Here is a 14,751-nt window from a genome sequence, read left to right as displayed (position 1 = left end):
CAGGGAGCCCGATGCGGGGCTCGATCCCAGGACCCTGGGATCATGACCCGAGCCAAAGGCAGACACTTAACGACTGAGGCACCCAGGCGTCCCATTATTTTTGATCTATATGCATTAGAAACTTAGAATTTTTTTTAAGATTTTATTTTTAAGGAATCTCTACACCCAATGTGGGACTCAAACTCACCCCAAGATCAAGAGTCACACACTCCACCGACTGAGCCGGCCAGGCGCCCTGAAACTTAAAACTTAAAAACAACACTGGCCCTTCATCCACTGAGAAGGTGGACACCAGACAGCCTCCAAGAGCAGCAGGCTTTGCAAGTTCAGAGGGACACGGCTCACTGTCACACACTGGTCACGCATCAGCTCACTCCGCTGGGAAACCCCTTCCATAATCAGGTGTGTCTTACTAGTTCATCAGGGAGGACCATGACTTTGTCTTTCTGATGAACTTGGCTCTGGGCAGGAAGTAGCAGGACCGTCTCTTTCATTCCCTGAGCGGATACTGATTGCATACCAACTCTTAGGCTGTGAACAGGACAGAAGTGGGCCATGCTAGTGGGGCTGAGAGTCTTAGGCAAGAGTCAGACTTTTTTTTTAAATGCTTATTTATTTAGTAACAATTGCAGTAACCACTAAGAAGGAAAGATACAGATGGCTAAGACCGTAAACCAGGATGTCTGGGCTGGGGTAGTGGGAGTAAGGGAATATTTCCTTGCAGAGTGGTAAGCTGAGGCCAGCTAGCCAGCTCAGTGATAATGACCCCATGCCAGGAACTGTTAGTCTAAGTGCTCATAGATATCGCCACATACGATCCTCACAGCGGCCCTGTGAGGTGGGTACTCTCATAACCCTTGTTTTACGGATATGGAAACCAAGGCACAGAGAGGCTGAATAACTTGTCCTCGGTTGCACAGCTGGTAAGGGACAGAACCGGGTTACAAACCCAAGCCTGACGCTAGGGGCCATGTTTTTAACCACCACTCCAGGCTATGTCCCAGAGGTTGAAGAGTAAGAGAAAGGAAGAGTGCCTGTAGTAAAGGAAGCCACCTATCTGAAATCCCTGAACCAGGAAGGAGTTTAGCTTTTGGGAGCAATGAATGTGAAAGGTCACTGTTGCAGGAGTGTGGATGACAGAGACTAGGAAGGGGAGAGGTGGACAGGAGCCAGACCCCAAGGCCAGGTCGAGGGACTGGATCCTAAGCCAAGGAATTAGTCCAAAATGTCTATCCAATGCTCCGCCACAAAGTGCTGCCCTTGGCCTTGAGATGAATGAGTGGCGGGGAGGCCCAGAGTAAGTTTCCTGAAACTATGTTTTAAATATGATTAGACCAGCCCACGCCTGTGCCCACACCTTACATTTATTCCCATGGACCTTGTGATGTTCCCTTCCTCCTCCACTGCTCCCATCCACCATTCCAAATCCCCCAGAACAAGATCCCAGAGCCCTGGGACCATGCCCAAGGAATCTGAGAGAAATGGGGACAAGGGGAAAAGAAGGAAGGAGCCAGCCTGGAGGAGAATCCTCAACTACAGGCACTAGCGACTTTCCAAAGTCATAAAAAAAGAAAAAACCTGAGTGGAAAAACATCACCCAGGAGCTTTGGCAACACACACTGAAAGCCATAAAAGACTTTGTTTCCTTCAACACAGTTAGGGTACTTCCAAGAATTTATTTTAAGGAGATGATTAAGGGTGTGAGCAAAGATGCTGATCATAACTGTGACCATAACAGCAAAAAAAAAAAAAAACAAACCCAAAACAAAACAAAAAAACTAGAAACAACCAAAATGTCCCCCAGCAGGGGACAGCTGATCATATTAAGGCACAGCTTCTATAGAACGGACTCACAGGCAGCTGTTTAAAAAAATTAAGGTAGATCTCCATATACCTAGAGGTGAGTGTATCCATCGTTAACTAAAAAATAACCCTATCAAGGGTTTTAAAACTATCAGTAGGCCGCATCCAGCACACCTCTGCATGACCCACATTTCATCTGCGTGTATCGATGTTTGTGCGCATACACGTATTTATGTACACACACGTGTGCAGCAGGGTGAATGAGTACCCAGCAATGAGGGAGGCTGTGTGCCAACGTATGAACAGTAATTCTCTTTCAGTGGTGTTTTTTTTAAAAGATTTTATTTTTACATAATCTCTACGCCCAACGTGGGGCTCGAACTCACAACCCCGAGATCAAGAGTCGCACGCTCCACCGACCGAGCCAGCCAGGCACCGCATGAGTGTTTTCTCCTGTTGGATTTATCTCTATTTTCTAGTTCGGTGCTGACTGTGCCCGGCTTTTATAAGCAAAATAAATAAGAAAGCATACGTAAGGACAATTTTAAGTGACAGGGAACAACTGCAGTTTGTACGTCCCTCAGGGCAAGTTTTTAGAGATGGGACAATCAGAGTAAAGCCCACTTCTGTGTCCACACAGGACCCAGACCTGTCAGGCTTGTCCCGAGGCAGAAGTCCAGCCACACCTCACTCATCAGGCACCACGGGGACAATGACGGTCCCGGCAGGGGGAGGTTTGGGGGTAACAGATATCTGTCGGCATATTCTATGGGATGGCATTTTTATTTTAACTCTTTGGGAGGAACTGTGTTTGAAAGAACACTGGACACTTCTCCGAATTTTCTGAACAGAGAATCTTGAACACAATGAAATGTTTTCCTAATGACACATAACCAGCATCTTCAGTGACTATGACGTCAGTGAGGAAGTACGCCATGGCCCTAAGAGCATGACTGCACGGGAAGCCCACGGGGCTGGGTTCTAGACCGGCCCCACCTTGGGATCTCAGCCAGGTGACTTCTCCATCTGTGAAAGCGAAGGTTACTGGACTGCACGGCCCCCAAGGATTCTCCCAACTCAGTCCTGTCCCCCACTCGCAGGCCGTCATCCAGCACACCTCTGCTAACTCGCCTGATTCTTCCCTACTTTCTTTTTTTTTTTTTTTTAAAGGTTTTTATTTATTTATTTGACAGAGAGAGAGAGACACAGCGAGAGAGGGAACACAAGCAGGGGGAGTGGGAGAGGGAGAAGCAGACTCCCTGCCGAGCAGGGAGCCCGATGCGGGACTCGATCCCGGGACTCCAGGATTATGACCTGAGCCGAAGGCAGTCGCTTAACCAACTGAGCCACCCAGGCGCCCCTCTTCCCTACTTTCTGCCTTCAGTTCTCTGCTTCTCATGCACAGACTAAGACACGCGGCTGCGGGTGTTAGAATAATGTGTAAATCAAGAGTTAATAAGCACTGATAAAGGTTTATAAACCATACATCATTATAATAATTTTAAAATATAAGTGTATGTGTATATATACACATATTAGCTTGAACCACATGAAATTCCTAAAAAATAGTCAAATTCACATTGTACCAGCAGCTCGAAGGCCTTTCTGTCTTACTTCCTAGTGACCCAGCTATGTCCCAGATGGCTACGAAGGGGGCAGAGCTGACTTCTGGGTGAGTGGAGGGATTCTTATAAAGCAGCTCTTCTCGGACCAACTGCAAGAGGCTATAAATGGTTTCTAAATTCTACCAGGAGTGGTGCTCAGACTAGAGTGACTGAAATATTTTTCAGAGGAAAAAAAAAAAAAATCTGTCCAAGATTTTAACCACCAGCTGCTTCTACCAGCTGCCAGGACCAGCCCACTATAAATTTAGTCAGGCCAGCAAAGGGTTGATTTTCTGCTGGAATGTCAGGGAGGGACGCTTGCATCAACAAGTGCTTCTCCAAAGGGACATGAGTCACCCTCAGAATGGAGGCAGAGAGGATCTGGCTTCAGAAAGGAAGGCAATCACGTTCAGGTCTAAAACGCCAGCACGTCAGCTCTACACACAGACTCTGTGCCCCAGGAAGAGCCCCAGGCTGAATCTCCTGGGAATCGCTGAGTAATAATCACAATTAATACCAATAATGAGAGAGGGAGGAAAGTCTGGGAGGTGATGGACAGGTTTACGCCTTCATGGTGATGAGGGTGTCACAGGTGTGTCCTCAGCTCCAAACTCATCGAGTTGCAGACAGTCAGTAAGTCCAGCTTTTTATGTGTCAATCATACCTCAATAAAGCGGTTTAAAAAAAGAAAAGCGATCGCACACTCCAGAGTTGACAGGCTAATCAAGAGCACGGCAAGTTCAAAGTCTAAAGTAAGAAGAAACGTGAAGGGTGCTAATAGAACAAACTGCCTTAGAAAAACAGGGTTCTCTCAGGCGGGGCCATCTGGAAAGGCCCCCTGAGGGGCGGGGCAAGCAAAGTGCTTAACAGACAGAGGAGTGAGCTTTCCAGATTAAAAAAAGCTTCTCCCTCCTCTCTCTGATGGTTCAGACGGAAAGCCATTAGGCTTCTCTTACCCTGCCGTGGACAAGGCAAGGAAGGTGACAGGAGAGGGGACAGAGGCTGTCCCTGTGTTACCTACAGGGAGGTAACAGAAAAATAACCCTATCAAGGGTAATGGGAGCCAGGTCCTCACAGTCAGAGGATTTGGAAATACAAACGGTGATTAGGCTCCAGCACTCTCAGAGCTGTGTTGCAATCAGAGGAATGAGAAAAACACAGAACTAGGTGTAGGGGTGAGTGTGGGCACACACATACCTCTACTTCCCAGCTCCCTCTGCGGAGAGAGGTCAGTCAAAAGGACATTAAGAATTACCTCAAAGGGGCTGCTGCTGGCCAAATCTGGGACCACTAGGGCATAAAAAAAATACAGACACTAATGAGTTATAACCCATCAAGTAAAGTAAGAATCCATGAGTTCACACAGATACAAAGACGCACAAATGCACAAGAGGAGGAGAAGGAAAAGATCCTCTTTCCAGTACAAGGCCAACTTGGAAACTCAGGAGGAATGATGAAAGCCAAATCACCATTCAAGGGCCATCAGGGTAGTGGTCATTTCAGGCAGCCATCGAAGGATGCTAAAGCAGGCAGGCGGTTTAAAGAAGTAAAGGACACTGTGTGGTCTTGACCCACTTAATGGTGGAGAAACCAGGTGGGCACCAACCTGGCCAGGTGCTGACCAGGACTGCCATCTCTGGTGGTGGGACGGTCATCACACTGTGCTCGGGGACATGACCCGCTGGGAAGAGCACAGCATCACTTCTGTGGGATGCCTGAGCAAAATGGCCAGCCAGCCAGGTCATGAAAAAACTCTGGATAGACACAGGTTGAGGGATTTTTCCAGAATGAGAGAGCTGTACTCTTAAAGGTCACGAAAGACAAGGAGAGACTGGGGAATTCTCCCAGATTGAAGAGAGTCCACAAGCACACAGTCGAATATGACACATGCTTTAGGGCTGGATCCTGGATCGGATGGAAAAGGGGACAAGCTGGTAAGTCTGGATGGGTTCTGAAGACTAGGGGTATGGTGGCCTGGTGCATCCATGGCTATGTTGGTCTCATTCTGGAGTGTCCTTGTTTTGGGGAAAGGAACACTGAAGTGTTTATTTTGGTTTGCATTTTGGAGGGTGACAGCTTCGTGTTTGCAACTGGCTCTCAAATGATCCAGAAAAAGAGAGAGGATAATACAGGGGAAGGACCAAGCAGATCGTGATGAAGTGTCAACATGAGGCACCTGGACAAAGGGAATATGGGAATACTCTACTCTTCTTGTGGCTTTTCTGTAAGTTGGAAATCATTTCAGAAACAACAACCTCCTGGACAAAGGCATGCGGGCAAACAGCCACACCCCAGTGCCCCAGAACTCAGTTTGGGTTCTAGAGGACACAGCGGGGCGTGTGACAGGGCCATCAGGAAGGGGAGCTGCAGACCCACACCTGGGCAGCTGGGGCCCAGGCGACCTTGGAGAAGATCTCAAAAGTCAGGCCAAGAATCTGTTGTTTGGGCAGCAAGGGGGAGCATCCGAAATTTATGAGCAGGGGAGCAGCAGAGTATTTGGGAGGTAGAGCCATGTTCCAGAGCAGAGAATAACTGGGAGAAGAAATGCAAGCCAAGCCAAGGAGTGGTTCAGGTGCCAGGTAACGCTGGATGGGATCTTGGCAGCTGCAGAAGAGCTGGGATCTGCCGTGCAGGAGGCTTCATGATGTCCACCCGACACCAGGTGTTGGGGGTCGGGGGAGGAGATGGGGAGATAGCAAAGCTGATTCAGGTTTTGAGTATCTAATTGGCTGGAAAACCACATTATTAACTAACCGCATGGTTCCCTCGTATATAATACCTTAATATTTATCTTTCGATGAAGTCAGTTGTTCAATTTAAAAGAATATTCACCATCTAAGTAATAACATCAGTGAGGCTGTGGTTTTGATGTGCTACTTTTCCTTTTTTCTAATATATAGGTCTTAAAATGACCAGGCAGCACCCAGGCTCCGGGCAAGGCCCCTTGGGAGCTATGCAGCACACTCTGGAAAACACTGGGGCAGCTGAGATAGAGCCCCGTGCTGCTCACATCTGCTCAGTCCGGTTTCAGAAAGAGAAGCAAAGCCTGTCATAAATCAGCAAACTGGAATCTTCTGGAATCGCGCATCTTTATGAACTGTTGGTCCATTGCGAGCTTGGCATGACCCAACTGGCCAAGGGTAGGAGCCACAGTAAAGGCACGTAACATATGGGGCACATCTGCGCATCCTCTTCGGATCTCCCCCTTGTCGTTCGGAGACAAGAGCTTCGTCCTCTGGCATGAGGGGCGGATACACCTGACCTCTGCTTCGGCCGCTCCTCCAGAAGCTGGGCTTACCAGGCATCCACCTGCTCAGGACAAGCAATGCTTTGCTTTTTTAGTCCCTATGGAGAACAACGTGTTCCTTTTGTGATCCGGCAAACGATGAAGTGGGACGAGTATGACCTGGCAATCCTGAAGGCCAGGTACAAGAGTTGGGCTCAATAGATAAGAGGATTCCTAAAACCAGAGAGTTCCACCGTTCCTGGGAGCAGGGGAGTGTGAGCCCCTGACAGATAAGGGGCCTGATGAAGGTCTCAAGCACACTGTTTTTACTGATGATAATATTTTAGCATGTACTAAATGCTGTAACAAGTGCAAATAAGTACAATAAAAGTTTTGACGATATAACAATAAATAATCATAAGAGCAGCGAACATTGTTAAGTGTGGAGCATGGGGTGAAGAGTTGTGCACACCCTTGCTCATCTAGCCCTTCGAAGGGGTATAAAGTAGTCAGAATTTGAACCCAGGCCCCAAAACACAGGATCCAGGCAACCCCACAGCGTGGGGGGCCTGGCTCGAGCTAAGAACAGGAAGAATCTCCCACGCGACTCCAGGAAAAGCAACATGTCTGAGAGATCCTAGAGCCCATGTCAGGGAGAACAGAGATTTTCCACTCCCATATAAGAAAGGCCAGCAATTTAAAGATTTGTCTTCGGGCTCCTGGGTGGCTCAGTTGGTTAAGCGACTGCCTTCGGCTCAGGTCATGATCCCGGAGTCCCGGGATCGAGTTCCGCATCGGGCTCCCTGCTCAGCAGGGGGTCTGCTTCTCCCTCTGACCCTCCCCCATCTCATGTGCTCTCTGTCTCTCTCATTCTCTCTGTCTCAAATAAATAAATAAAATCTTTTTAAAAAAATAAATAAATAAATAAAGATTTGTCTTCAGTTAAAAAAAAAATACTAAAATTTTTTTTTTTAAATAACTTAAGAAAATACACAGCTACTTGTATTTGTATAGCATGTTAGATCTCCGCCAAATGGTGTTGTTTTAGGATTCTCCCCCACCCCTATGTAGTTGGCAGACAACTTATTTTATAGAATAGGAGACTGAGGCTCACGGAGTTAAGTCCCTTGGCAAAGAGACAGCATGGCGAGCACCCGGGCCTTCTGCCACTGACCTGTCCTCATCATAGGAACCCACGCGGTGGCCCCGGCCATTCTCCCAGTGGGCACGCCACAGTTCCGTCTGGGTTCCGTCTGAGTTCAGCTGCACAAGGAGGCGGAGGTGGCAGAGGCCCCTGGGGGGACAGGCCAGCAGGGGGATCGTGGCTGCAGCAACAGGAAAGGACCCTCCACCTTGTTCCCTGCCATCTTCCCAGCCCAGAGTCAGCAAGGAAAAAGCTGACGGGGATGAATGAGCCACAAGGGACAGAGCCACAGGGAGGAAAACCAATGGCATCAAAGAGGTAACAGTTCCAACAATGAGGGTGACACTATGTGACATTTTATAGACACTTAACACGGAACATCTGTCCATTTCAGTTTTGAGCTGTGCTTTTCATATTTCAGGGCCAAACATTTTTTGCACACTCCTGGTAAGCCCTGGGCCTCGGTACTGGGCCTTTGCCAGTGAAGAAATAAGGCCCCTCCCCCTCTTCGCTGAGAGGCAGGATGGGGCAGGGGGCTGGAGGCTGGGCCCCCACTCCAGCAATAAAGAGCTGTGTGACCTTGTGGAAAGGCTCCTTCAAGCCTCAGTTTCCCCATCTGTCAAAGAAGGCAATGGTAGTCCCTACCTGGCCAGGGAGTGGTGAGGGTTGAGGCCAGTCCCGTAACTTTCCTCCCTCGAAGGACCCAGCAACAGTAATACAAACACAGCGGGGTACACCGTCTTCCCAACAGAGCACCCTGCAGGTGCTTTTTCACAGTCCACACGCCTGCCTCCCCTGCCCAGGTGTGTGCCCCGAGGTGTACGTACTGCTCCTTCGCCCCCCCCCGCCAGGGCACTGTCGTGGGATCGGAATGAATACAGGTGGCAACAGAGGGAACCGATGTTTATGAGCACCCACTATGTGCCAGGCACTGGACGGGCCCTTTGCCACTTTGAGCAACGTGAAGCCCATTGCACGAAGAGCAAATCGAGCCTCTGGGCAGGGAAGTCACCCTACCCAGGGCCACACTGAGCTGAGCACCATCCCCTGCTCGGACTCCAGCCCTCACGGGCAGACAGGATGCATGGGCACAAGCAGCATCTCCCTCAAGGATGTGAAATGAATAGTGACAGGCAAAGCAGCCTGGTGGGGTCTGCCTTCCCACGAAAAGGAGGTGAACAGCCAGCATGGGGCCGCTGGGCAAGACCTTTTCCTCCCTGGGCTGCAGGTGCCTCCTCCATAAAAGGAGGTTTGGACTGTTCGTCCTCTACGTTCCCTTCTAGCTCAGTGATTTTTCAGATCTGGAAACCCTGAGGCTCTGGAGGTGCAGCCCCTGGGCTGGCTGAAACGGATGGCTTGGAGGAAGCCCTGGGTAGTGCCCCCTTGGCCAGGGGCCAGATTCCTGGTTAGGACTTAAGGATGGGAGGCAGGGGGTAACCTGCTGACTCAAGGCTCCAGCTCCCAGGAGACCTGGTGGCGGAGAGGAGGTGCAGAGGGAGAACCTTTTTCTCATATACAACTTAATCACGCCTTAAAAATGGCTATCAATCCCACACCCCACACTGGGTGCGGTTAGTGAGCCCAAGGACAGCAGTTGATGACAAGCTCAAAGGGGAGGAAGTCATTCCAGGAGGGACAAGGCAGGGAGGTAGTACCCACTGTTCTTTGCAAAAGATAAAGAAATTACCAAACCCAGGTACTGGGAAAAGCCACAGGATCAGGTGAGTGATGATGCAGCTGTCCCCCTGATCAAAGGGACGAAGCCAAGAGAAGACACCTGCCAAATGGGCCAGCACTTCTGGGGTCAAGATCCCGGCCAAGGGGACCTACTCCTCCCGAAAGCCAACGCAGGGAACCCACTGTGCCTCAACTCCACCAGAACACTGGCACAGAGATCAAACGGAGTCATCCGTGGGGTGGGCGGGCAGCGAATGTGGTAAAGACAGCCCAGACTCTGGACAGGACCGAGCTGAGCCTGAATCCAGCTCTGCCATTTCCTAGCCATCTGGAGCCCTGGGCAAGTCCATGAACCTCCCTGAGCCTGTTTCTGACCCTGTGAAATGGGGACAAATTGTATAACTTGGAAGGATTGTTAAAAGAAAGCAGAGCACAAAGCATCTGTACAGCACGGTGTCAATCTCGTAATAGGTCCTCATCAGACAGTCGGTGTTTGATAAACACGTGTTGACTGTATGGACGCTTGGAAAGCAGCAACAACACAAAGATGTCAGCAGCTGCCACCACCAGAGCTGCCTGGCTCCCCTTAGTTCAGGCCAGAGACGGCTCCCTCTCTAATTTTTTCGAGCCCAGAGCAGGCATCCCAGCTCACAAACAAACCGGAGTCTGCATGAACGCCTGGAGTGTTTTGACACAGACAAGGCAAAAGTTTAGTTGTTGGTTTTTTAAAACCTTGCCAAGTCCTCGGTTTCCTTTGATGGTCACAGATTTTTCTCTGCTTCCAAAATTACACAAGTCGCACAATTAACCCCGACGGCTCTCCCTACACATAGAATGCAATGAGGTCTAGACCTTGTACGAGGAATAAAGGCGGACACCCCATAGTTCCAGAGACGGGGGGCCAAAGCAGACAATTGCTGGCCCTAGAAGCCAGGAGATGGGCTCTGCCCAGCACAGGAGTCCTGCCCAGGAACAGCAGGAGAGATGAGGCAGGGTCTTGTCGACCCTGGAGCAGAGAGACCCTGGCACATGGCTGACCACCAGACAACCTAGACGCAGGGAGCTGTCAGATGCAACTTCCTGGGCCAGGTAACTCACAGGTGAGCGAGCTGCAGTGAAGGCATGCAAGGTGACATCGGGCCTTTGCCTGTTTAATGGGAAGGAGGCAGGGGGACGGCAGACAGCCATGGAAAGCCGAGGATCAGAGGGATAAAAGAAGGAGGGAAAAGATGCTCCTGCCCCGGGCATGAGCCAACCTCTTACTACCTCTTCTCAGTTTGGAAGGGGCCCCGTTGGGAGAACTGGCATGATGTGAGCCAGCCCCATGCCCTCAGGAGCGTAACCACGTGCTCTGAATGACACAGCAGGGGGCTCCCGGGCCTCCAAGGCCCCACATGGATGCAAGCCCACCAGGACAGGGGGCTGAGCAGGACCAGAAACGGTCAAATCTGCACATGAGCTGGTACAGCAACTACTACTTCTTTCCAGTGTTTCCCCCAGATTTGCTGTCTGTGAGCTGAACTGAAGGGAGTTTCCTATTCTTTTATTTTTACTTGTTTCCTGGGTAAACTATAAATGAGCAATTAAATGGGAGGATGGGCAAAACAGGGGGCTGGAGAGCCGGCTTCCGAATAAGAGAGAACCCTGTTCACTAGCACACCTCCTCATTTCCACTTAAAAATAATACCAATAAAAAGAAGCTCTCAGAGGTCTTAGGAACTCCACCTCCCCTAATCAAATCCCTTTGATCATAACCAGGTGAAAATAGAACCAGAACCTTCTGTGTGCACAGGACTTCACAGTTTGCCAGTATTTGCAGGCACATAATGGCACTAGCCCCCACAATCCTGTGAGCCAAGCGGGCAGGGATACGTGGATATGTGTCCACACCATTAGGAGATGGAAGTCGGGACTCAGAGACGGTTAGTGACCTGCCCAAGGGCACACAGCTGGTAGGGCTGGGGCAGGGACTCAAACGTAGGAGCTCAGTCTGAAACTGGGAGCTTTGTCTGTACTGTCCCTCCCATCCCAGGGAAAACCCATCTTGGGAACTTTGCTTTCTCTGAATTGGCCACACTAAATACCCTTGCCAAGTGCCAGACTGAAGGCATAGACCAGACGGGACCAGAGAGGAAGGGAAGGGGGACAGAGCTGATCCCCAAGATATCTGTAATGAAACCTCCACTGCAGATCATTGTCTAGAGGCCCCGGCACATTTCGTTTGCCCTCTCTATTTTTAGAGCCACTTCCCTACAAACTTTTGTTTTGCCAGGTCATCTTCTTCATGCCTTTCCTTTCTCCTGAATGGTTCCATAATCCATGGGCTGTTTTGTCATCTCAGTGAGTTGCTGTAGAAATGATTCCTGAGGTTATAAACAAGGGACCGTGACCTCGGTGGGGGAGAGACAAAACCCAGCCACCGAGCCAGATGTCATACGCCTTGGTCACAGGTCACAGTAGGAGAGTCCCGGGCACCCAGCTCTGTGGTCTTCTTTTTTGACTTGCTCCTCTGGCCAGGAAGAGTCAGAGACTCTATCACCAGCCTCCTGGACCTTCTCCTTGTTGTGCAAAAGGTACCAGGGCCTATAAACCCAAACCACAGTCAATCCAAGAACCGTTTGCTTTCAGCTGTGGACCTGAGTCCCAGGAGAAACACACACACACACACACACACACACACACCGAGTCCCAGGAGAAACACACACACACACACACACACACACACACCCCACTCCTTGAAAGCAGGGACTCACTTCAACCACTGACCCCCCCCCCAGGCCCATGTCACTCTTATGAGGGTACTGCAAACTAGGCAGGTTCTCCCTCAAGCACTGCCTGTCTCCATAGAAATGACAAACATAAATAACCACAATACAAAGCGGGATGAGACCACAGAGGCCTCAGGACTTAGCTGAGAGAACACCGCGCCAGGTGCCTGGGATCCTGGGTTAGAGTCCCACCTTCACATGTGACACTGGACTTCTCTGAGTCTCCCTTTGGGCATCTATAACATGCAACTTTGATCTTTTAAGTTTCCTTCCAGCTAAGATATTTAAGTTTTTAAGTGTTTTAAGTTTTAAGAGTTTTTAAGTGCTCAAACTCAGAGACAAAAAGGATGGAGATGAACAGGGGGACCAGAGGCCAGTTCCTTGCAGGTTTCCCAGGGGGGCGCATTTGTTCCCTGGATCTCCATAAGCAGTGATGCCTGTGTGGGGGTCGCGCTCCATGGTGCCTGGCCTACCTTTACATGAGGGACTAGCGATAGTGCAGGAGCTGAAAAAGAGGCTCGGGGTAGCTCAGAGTCAGCCGTGGCATCTGGATGAGGGCAGTTCCTGACCTATTTCCTGCTCCGGCCCTCCTCTGAGGAGAATGCCTGAGCCCAGGGCAGAGCCTGTGAGAAGGAGCCCCAAGGGACTCACCTGCCCGGCACAACCGGCCCTATTCTCTCCAAGAGCTCCCAGCCTGAGCTCCGGATGAGAAAGCCCATGATGGGCAGCTGGGCGGTAGCCCACTCCCCAAGCCCCAGCGAACCCTTCCTCCAGCTCCACGACTTCAAACCGGGCCCCTGAGAACAATGGTGAAGACTCAACTTCGAAACATGTAAGTGATTGAGAATGGATGAAGCCACAGATGAAACCAGCCTCAGGACATGGCCCCAGACGTTTCCAAAGTCACTTCCAAATACTACAATGAAAACAGCTTTTGAAATGTGGCTTCACAGCGGATCCCAGAGAAATAAGAACAGAGAGTTCTCTGCCTTCTAACAAAGGTCCGCCCTCTTCTGGCATAAAACGGATAGAAACCAGCACCAGGGCCCTCGATTGTCCAGTACCGCGCCGGCAGGGGGTTGGGACAGCCTCCTGCACCCTTGCACACACTGTGGGCACGCTAACCCGGCCCCCTGGCTGCCCTTCCCGAAGCTTCCATTTGCACCTCCCCAGCCCACCGACACATTTTCTCACAATGTCTATCTCCGTTGTATTTAACGCCCTCCCCCCCCGGGGCACAAGGTCCTGTCCTTAGCATCTGACAGAGCCAGGAGATAACTAGGCTACCAGCACGATGGGGATGATGATGATGACGATGCCATTGTAAGCAAAGACAAGCGCTGAGGAGGTCAACAAACGGCCTGAGCCGCAGCCTGTGCAAGCAATCAGGACTTTTGAAGTCGCTTTTCCAGGACGTGCAGAGGCCAAGGAAGAGTCACGCCGCGGGGCCGAGGAGTCAAGGACGCTCGGGGGAAGCTCGGCGGGTCACGTGCTCGCCGGAGCCCCGAAGTGCGCTCGGCCCCGCTGACGTAACTGTTCGAGAATTTAAAAGTCCCCAACTCGGAGGAAATGCAGTGCAGTTTTATGGCTCATCCACGCGCCGCCGTGGACCGCCGGGGGTGACCCCACGCGACCGGGTGGCACCGCTCGGACTCGGAAGGAGCCCCCGCGGGGGTGGCGCAGAGCCGGGCCACGGGCGGGGACCCGGGTCCCGAACCCCAACTGCATGCGGGGACCCCATCTATGGGCGGGGACCGCGGCTCCGGGCACGGACCCCAGCTAGGGCGAAGCCCCGGGCACACGCGCAGACTCCAACCGCGGGCGGAGACCTCGACCCTGGGCGGGCACCCCAGCCGCGGGCGCGCACCCCGAGCGGTCTCACGGACGGAGCGAGCCTCCCCGGCACACGCCCCGCGCCCGCCAGCTGCCCCGCAGACACTCTCCTCTGCCAGCAGGGGACACAAATGCGTGCCTCGCCTCTCTCCCGCCCATAGCCAGTGCCTCTCGGGGAAAGATAAAGTGAGCTGCGGCTCCCACTTCCAGCACGCCTTTGTCTGGCGGCCAAGGTCCTGGGGACGTCCGTCTCCTCCCTGACCCCGGGCGCCCGCCCGCCGGTGGCCGCGGCGCACTTACCGGCCCGGGGCGTTCGCGGATGGCTCGCGCGGAGTCGCCTTTCTTCGGGGACGCGACTGCCAGAGAGCCCCGAGCGGCGGAGCTTCCCGAGCCGAGCGGCGGCGCGCGGAGCCCACCCCCCGGCCCGGCCCGGCCCGGCCCGGCGACGCAAACTTTCCCGGGGCAACGGCGCGGGGCGGGCGCGGGGGCGGCGCGGCCCCCGAGGGTCGGGCGAGGTTGCAGCACAAAAGGCCAATGACTGGGAGCGCGGCGGCGGCGGGCCAGGCTCCTCCCCCAGCTCTCGGCGCTCCGAGGGCCCGCGCGCAGCCGGCTGCTCGCGCAGGGCGCCCGCCGCGCTCTCCTCCCGGGCCAGGAATGCGCGGGGCCGGCGGCGGCGCGCCCGGGAGCCCCGGGGCC

General features: G+C 52.2%; 1 protein-coding gene across 7 annotated transcripts in view; it reads right to left on the bottom strand.

Moving 5' to 3' along the window:
* Window positions 1–14,751, bottom strand: part of TACC2 (transforming acidic coiled-coil containing protein 2) — a 200,851-nt gene that overhangs the window by 101,270 nt on the left and 84,830 nt on the right. The window lies entirely within an intron of this gene.

Source organism: Mirounga leonina, unplaced genomic scaffold, assembly GCF_011800145.1.
Source record: "Mirounga leonina isolate KUSES-001 unplaced genomic scaffold, KU_Mleo_1.0 Mir_114, whole genome shotgun sequence".
Lineage (NCBI taxonomy): Eukaryota > Metazoa > Chordata > Mammalia > Carnivora > Phocidae > Mirounga > Mirounga leonina.
Note: the sequence above shows the minus strand (reverse complement) of the source record. Positions and strands in the feature narration are given on the sequence as shown.